This window comes from Strigops habroptila, chromosome W (genome assembly GCF_004027225.2).
Source record: "Strigops habroptila isolate Jane chromosome W, bStrHab1.2.pri, whole genome shotgun sequence".
In the NCBI taxonomy this organism is placed as follows: domain Eukaryota; kingdom Metazoa; phylum Chordata; class Aves; order Psittaciformes; family Psittacidae; genus Strigops; species Strigops habroptila.
The window spans coordinates 29,168,209-29,174,208 of record NC_044301.2 but is presented as its reverse complement, the minus strand read 5'-3'; positions in this window follow the sequence as shown (position 1 = coordinate 29,174,208).

Below are 6,000 nucleotides of genomic sequence, written 5' to 3'. Positions count from 1 at the left end.
AGTGTATATCTTTTAGTAAGGTTTTTGGAACCCTTCATCGACATGGTTTGCACATGCAGCCTTCTCATCAGTCTATTGCTGCATACAGCCTGGAGATGAAAAAAGATCTTCCATATAAAAAAGAAAACTGCATTTTAAAAATGAAAGATACCATTCTTCTGGCAGACATAGCCGGGTGTCCTGGGTACACCTGTAACAGTTATTTTTTTTCCTTCTTAGTAGCTAGCGCAGTGCTGTGCTTTTGACTTTAGTCTGAGAACAGTGCTGATAACACACTGATGTTTTTAGTTTTGCTAAGTAATGCTTACCCTGATCAAGGACTTTCTCAATCTCATGCTCTGCCAGGGATGAGAGGCATAGGAAGCTGGGAGGAAGCAGAGACAGGACACCTGACCCAAACTAGCCAAAGGGGTATTCCATACCACAGCACATCATGCCCAGTATAGAAACTGGGGGGAGTCACCTGGAAGGCCCAGATCGCTGCTTGGGTCGGGCTGGGTATTGGTCGGTGGGTGGTGAGCAATTGGATTGTGCATCACTTGGGTTTATTGTTTTTTTTCCTTTCCCCTTTTAGTTTTATATTCTCTCCCCTTGTTATTTCCCTTATTGTTATTATTATTGGTGGTAGTAGTAGTTTTGTGTTATACTTTAGTTATTGGACTGTTCTTATCTCAACCCATGGGATTTACATTCTTTCAATTCTCCTCCCCATCCCTCCGGGAGCAGGGGGGAAGAAGCGAGGAGTGAGCGAGCGGCTGTGTGGTTCTGAGTTACCAGCTGGGCTTAAACCATGATAGTCCTTTTTGGCACCCAACGTGGGGCACGAAGGGTTGAGATAACGACAGATCTGACCAGAGTTTGTCTAATCGTATTTGTGATAAATATTCATTGTTTTGGATTAATAGTCACTCGTCACAATGTTGATTTATTTGCTCTCGGAATTGTTGTGCTTGGCCTGAGTTTCAGCGTGTCACACCTTATTTGCAGCCAGTATTTGCTGTTTTAGCATTTATCAGCTGGGGGGCCTGGGCTAAGGTTCTTGTTTCCCTGTACTTTATGGTAATGACTTGTGGTACAATAGACTCATTGATCATGAAACGGATCTGGTATGCATTCTCAGCATGGCCATCACCTCTATACTTTGGGAGGCATGTAATGGGAATTTTTAGCAATTACACATCTTTTTTTTCCCCTCAGAGGGTCAACCTATATAGGAGACATTCCCTCACACCCTCCGCTCCCCCACCAGGCTATTTACAGCAGCATTTGAGAATTCTAAAGGTTTTGCATGGCCTTTGGATACCCTTGAAACCTGCCTGCTGCTTTTGTTGGGAATCAGCATGTTGCCACAAATACTGCATGTGTTTTACCCACGGATATCCCACCCTGAGAACACCCAACCTTGTCTGATCTCGAAAGTGACCCTGTGCTAAAAGCAAAAATCAATTGCAGCTCTATTTTGCAAAACAGCGTCTTGTGCTATCTACATCATTAAGCATTTGTGTAAGTACTTCTGACGTTAAATTTATCTGCTTTGCGGCCCAACACCCTAACTCAGTCACGTCTCCTAATGCTTTTGCTGCAGCTACTCCAGGTGCAAACAAGGAGACGATAACTCGAGACAGCACATCCCAAAATTGTACCTGATCATTACAATTGGGCCTCAGTTGTATCCTTGTTGATAAGTAATATTGAGCTCTAACTTAAACAATATGTCATTTGACACATATCCCTTGAACCATTGTGACTGATAACCTTAATCATAAGAAATTTAACACATATAGGACTTTGTTTAATCTATCCGTTGGTGATATAGTACTTTCTCCCCCTTTTTGTTTTTGAAGCAAACGCTTCAATGTCTGATTCATACGTTCGAAAATAGTCTGACCGGTAGGTGAATGGGGCGTACCCGTCACGTGAGTAATGCCCCAGAGCTGGAAAAACGCTTGTGTGGAATGAGCTACATAGCCAAGGCCATTGTCAGTTTTGATTTCTCGTGGCACGCCAAGGGCCACTATAGCCAAACGCATGTGATGCGCTTCACGTACTGGAGTAAGTGCCCAGGCCACGTAAACCTGGCACATGGTTGGTGAATTTTTCATGCCCTGCAGTAACACTACCCAGTGGTACCTTTTCATAGGTTCACTTTTGTTTACGCTCGGTACAGAAAAAGCGAATTTCTGATAATCTTCTGGATGCAGGGGAATGGTAAAAAAGCAATCTTTTAAATCGATAATTAAAATGTCCCAATTTTTCAGAATCATATTTGGGGAGGGTAATCCAGGCTGTAACACCCCCATATCCTCCATGACCTCATTAATTTTCCTCAGATCATACAATAGGCACCATTTGCCACTTTTCTTTGGAATTGTAAAAATTGGGGTATTCCAAGGGCTTGTGGTCGGTTTAATGTGACCTTTCTCTTTTGGAACCCTTCATCGACATGGTTTGCACATGCAGCCTTCTCATCAGTCTATTGCTGCATACAGCCTGGAGATGAAAAAAGATCTTCCATATAAAAGTCACACTCCATGGTGGTGTGACTTCGTTCAGGTCACAATAGTCTACTGTTAGTCTCCACTCTCCATTAGACTTTTGCACTGGCCATATGGGGCTATTAAAGGGTGAGCGGGTCCTGCTGATCACTCCTTGGCTCTCCAGTCTGCGGATCAGCTTATGGATGGGAATTGGGGACTCTCGGTGCAATGTTGCCCCCAATGCACTGTTGTGGTAGAGATTGGCACTTGTTGTTCTTTGACCTTCTTCAACCCCACAACAGAAGGATCCTCTGAGAGACCGGGCAAGGGGGACAGCTGCTTCATTTCCTCTGTCTCCAAGGCAGCCATACCAAAAGCTAATTGGCACCCTTTTGGGTCGTTAAAGTACCCTCTCCTGAGTTAGTCTATGCCAAGGATGCATGGAGCCCCTGGACCAGTCACAATGGGGTGCTTTTGCCACTTCCTCCCAGTCAGGCTGATTTCAGCCTCCAGTACAGTCAACTCCTGGGATCCTCCTGTCCCTCCAGAAATATAAATGGGTTCCACCCCTTGATAACTTGATGGCATCTTGGTACACTGTGCACCGGTATCTTCTAGAGCCTTATACTCCTGTGGGACTGATGTGCCAGGCCATCTGATCCACACAGTCCAATAAACCCGATTGTCCCTCTCCTCCACCTGGCTGGAGACAGGGTCCCTCTAATAGTGATCATAAAATTCTCCACTTATGTCTTGTAGAAAGGGATTAGTATTCCTTCTCACAGGAGCTTTAGTAAAATCAGCTCTTCCACTCCATCTGGGAAACTGCTCACCAGAGACTGGAGCAGCAGCTTTCCTGGGAGGATCATCCTTGTCCGTGGTTCTCCTCTTCAATTCATGCACCCGTTCCTCCAGAACTGAGGTAGGTTTTCCATCCTACTTTCTCATGTCTTCTCCGTGATCCCACAGGTAAAACCATAGGGTGGCCCGTGGCGTGTACTTCCTATATTTTCTTTCTTGAGCAGTAGGGCGCCTTCTGTTAGTAGCCAAGACATGGGTTGGTACACGTGGGGAGCTGGATAGATCAGATAAATCATCTCTCAACTGTTTGAACTCCTGGGACAGTTTTTCCACAGGTGAAATGACGGAAGGGTTGAGATTGTCTTCGAACTCTCGGAGTTGACGAGTCGCTTCATCCACTGTTGGTGGTGTTATTTCATTCCAGGTCATTGATACCGGTGAGGGGGCATATGATGATGGTGCACTCCGTATAAGTTTCTGCCACATGGGTCGTGTACATTCAACTTCATCTGGTGTGCACTTGCAGCCCAGAAAGCCAACCGTATCCTGGGCTGCATCAAAAGAAGCGTGACCAGCAGGTCGAAGGAGGTGATCCTGCCCCTCTACTCTGCTCTTGTGAGGCCTCACTTGGAGTACTGTGTACAGTTCTGGTGTCCTCAACATAAAAAGGACATGGAGCTGTTGGAGCGAGTCCAGAGGAGGGCCACGAGGATGATAAGGGGGCTGGAGCACCTCCCATATGAAGACAGGCTGAGAGAGTTGGGGCTGTTCAGCCTGGAGAAGAGAAGGCTGCGTGGAGACCTCATAGCAGCCTTCCAGTATCTGAAGGGGGTCTACAAGGATGCTGGGGAGGGACTCTTCCTTAGGGACTGTAGTGGTAGGACAAGGGGGAATGGGTTCAAACTTAAACAGGGGAAGTTTAGATTAGATATAAGGAAGAAGTTCTTTACAGTGAAGGTGGTGAAGCACTGGAATGGGTTGCCCAGGGAGGTTGTGGATGCTCCATCCCTGGCGGTGTTCAAGGCCAGGTTGGACAGAGCCTTGGACCACGTGGTTTAGGGCAAGGTGTCCCTGCCCATGGCAGGGGGGTTGGAACTAGATGATCTTAAGGTCCTTTCCAACCCTTACTATTCTATGATTCTATGATTCTATGATTGTATGATCTCTAGAATGGCTGATTCCCTCAGGGACTGGATGCTTCTCTCTATCATGGTCCAGTTGGCTGAGCGACTCATAATATCGTCCTTATAGGGATACCTTTCCTTCACAGCTGCCAAGAGCCGCCTCCAAAGGCTGAGGGCTCGCTTCTCTTTTGCAATCACTTTGTCAATTCCTCCTTCCCTAGCAAGTGATCCCAGCTGCTTGGCTTCCCTACCTTCTAGTTCATGGCTAGAGGGTCCCATCTGGGTCGCCAAATTGATTCGTAGAACTCGTTAAGAACTTGCCAACTTAATTAGTTCGGTAACACTGCTGGCATAAATGAGTGATTTCTCCTTGTCCTTCTACTTATCAGTTAACTTCGCTACATTACCTCCTGAACATCTGCTTAGTTTCAGCTACTCCTTAGCTACAATCCTGTTTTGGTTACAATAAATTTTGTGCGAAGGTCATAAGGTTCCAAAACTATGTCAGCTACAACGATTCATCTTAGACAAGGACCCTTATTGTGTTCTTTTGGTCGGGCCTTTTTTAGGTTTGGAAAGTTTTGTTTTTATATACAAAGCCACCAAGCTTGAAGTTACTTAGAACTACATTTTCTTATTTACAAAAGATTATATTGCATTTTGTACTTCCTTGTCTCAAATCCCCCTTTTTTCTATCCTTTTGCAAATTCTTTTGCAACTTCCCCCCCCACTAACGCATTCTGAATAATCCCTCTCCATCGTCATGTTAGGTCCCCGTCAGTTTTAGCAGTTTCGCCTCTCGCCTCCCCCCACCCCCTGGAGCTTCCCGCGGCTTCTCCTCTCGCCTCCCCCCACCCCCTGGAGTTTCCCGCAGCTTGCTATCGCGCCCTCCTCCTCCCCCCTGTGTTCTTCTCGAGCGATCTTATCTCTTTCCAAGTCCTCCAACTTTCAAAGTAGTTTCTGTGCCCAGTCCGGTTCCCTGTGGGGCTCGAGCGTGGATGATTTTCACAGAGACGTTGGTGGGGGAGGCATGGACGGAGGGAGAGGTGGAAAAAGCGATGGCTGGCTCTTGGAGTGAGACGGGTCGGGTGGGACGGGCGGCGGCTCTCCCCTGGGTGGCTTTTCTACGCAGGGGTCGGGAGGCAGCGGTACGGACCAGGATTCATCCACTTCCATCCCCTTGTTTTTCCGGGGATCCATCTCATCCTCTGTCAGAGATGCCGACGGGGCAGTGGGGGAAGGGACAGGGAGCCGATCGAAAACTTTGATCTTAGATGATGGGGGCTGTAAAGCTATAAAAGCTCCGGCAGCGACTGATCGCACTGCCCTCATCACTGAAGGGTCGTTAGAATCAGCTTCCAAGTTGTTGCTAGTCCCTTAGCTTCTTTGGTTGCTGTCGGTTATCCGTTCCCCAACCTTTTCCCAAGTTTCGACCTTAAAAGCAAGCCTGTGGATCTGGGGGGAACCCGTTCTCTCGGCACCATATTAATAAGTTTTCGGAGCACAAGCTCATCGTGTTTAATTCCTCTCTAAGAGAGGATATGTTGGAGGAGCTTTACTACTGCTGCCTCTTCTTTAGACAGTGAGACTCCCATCTC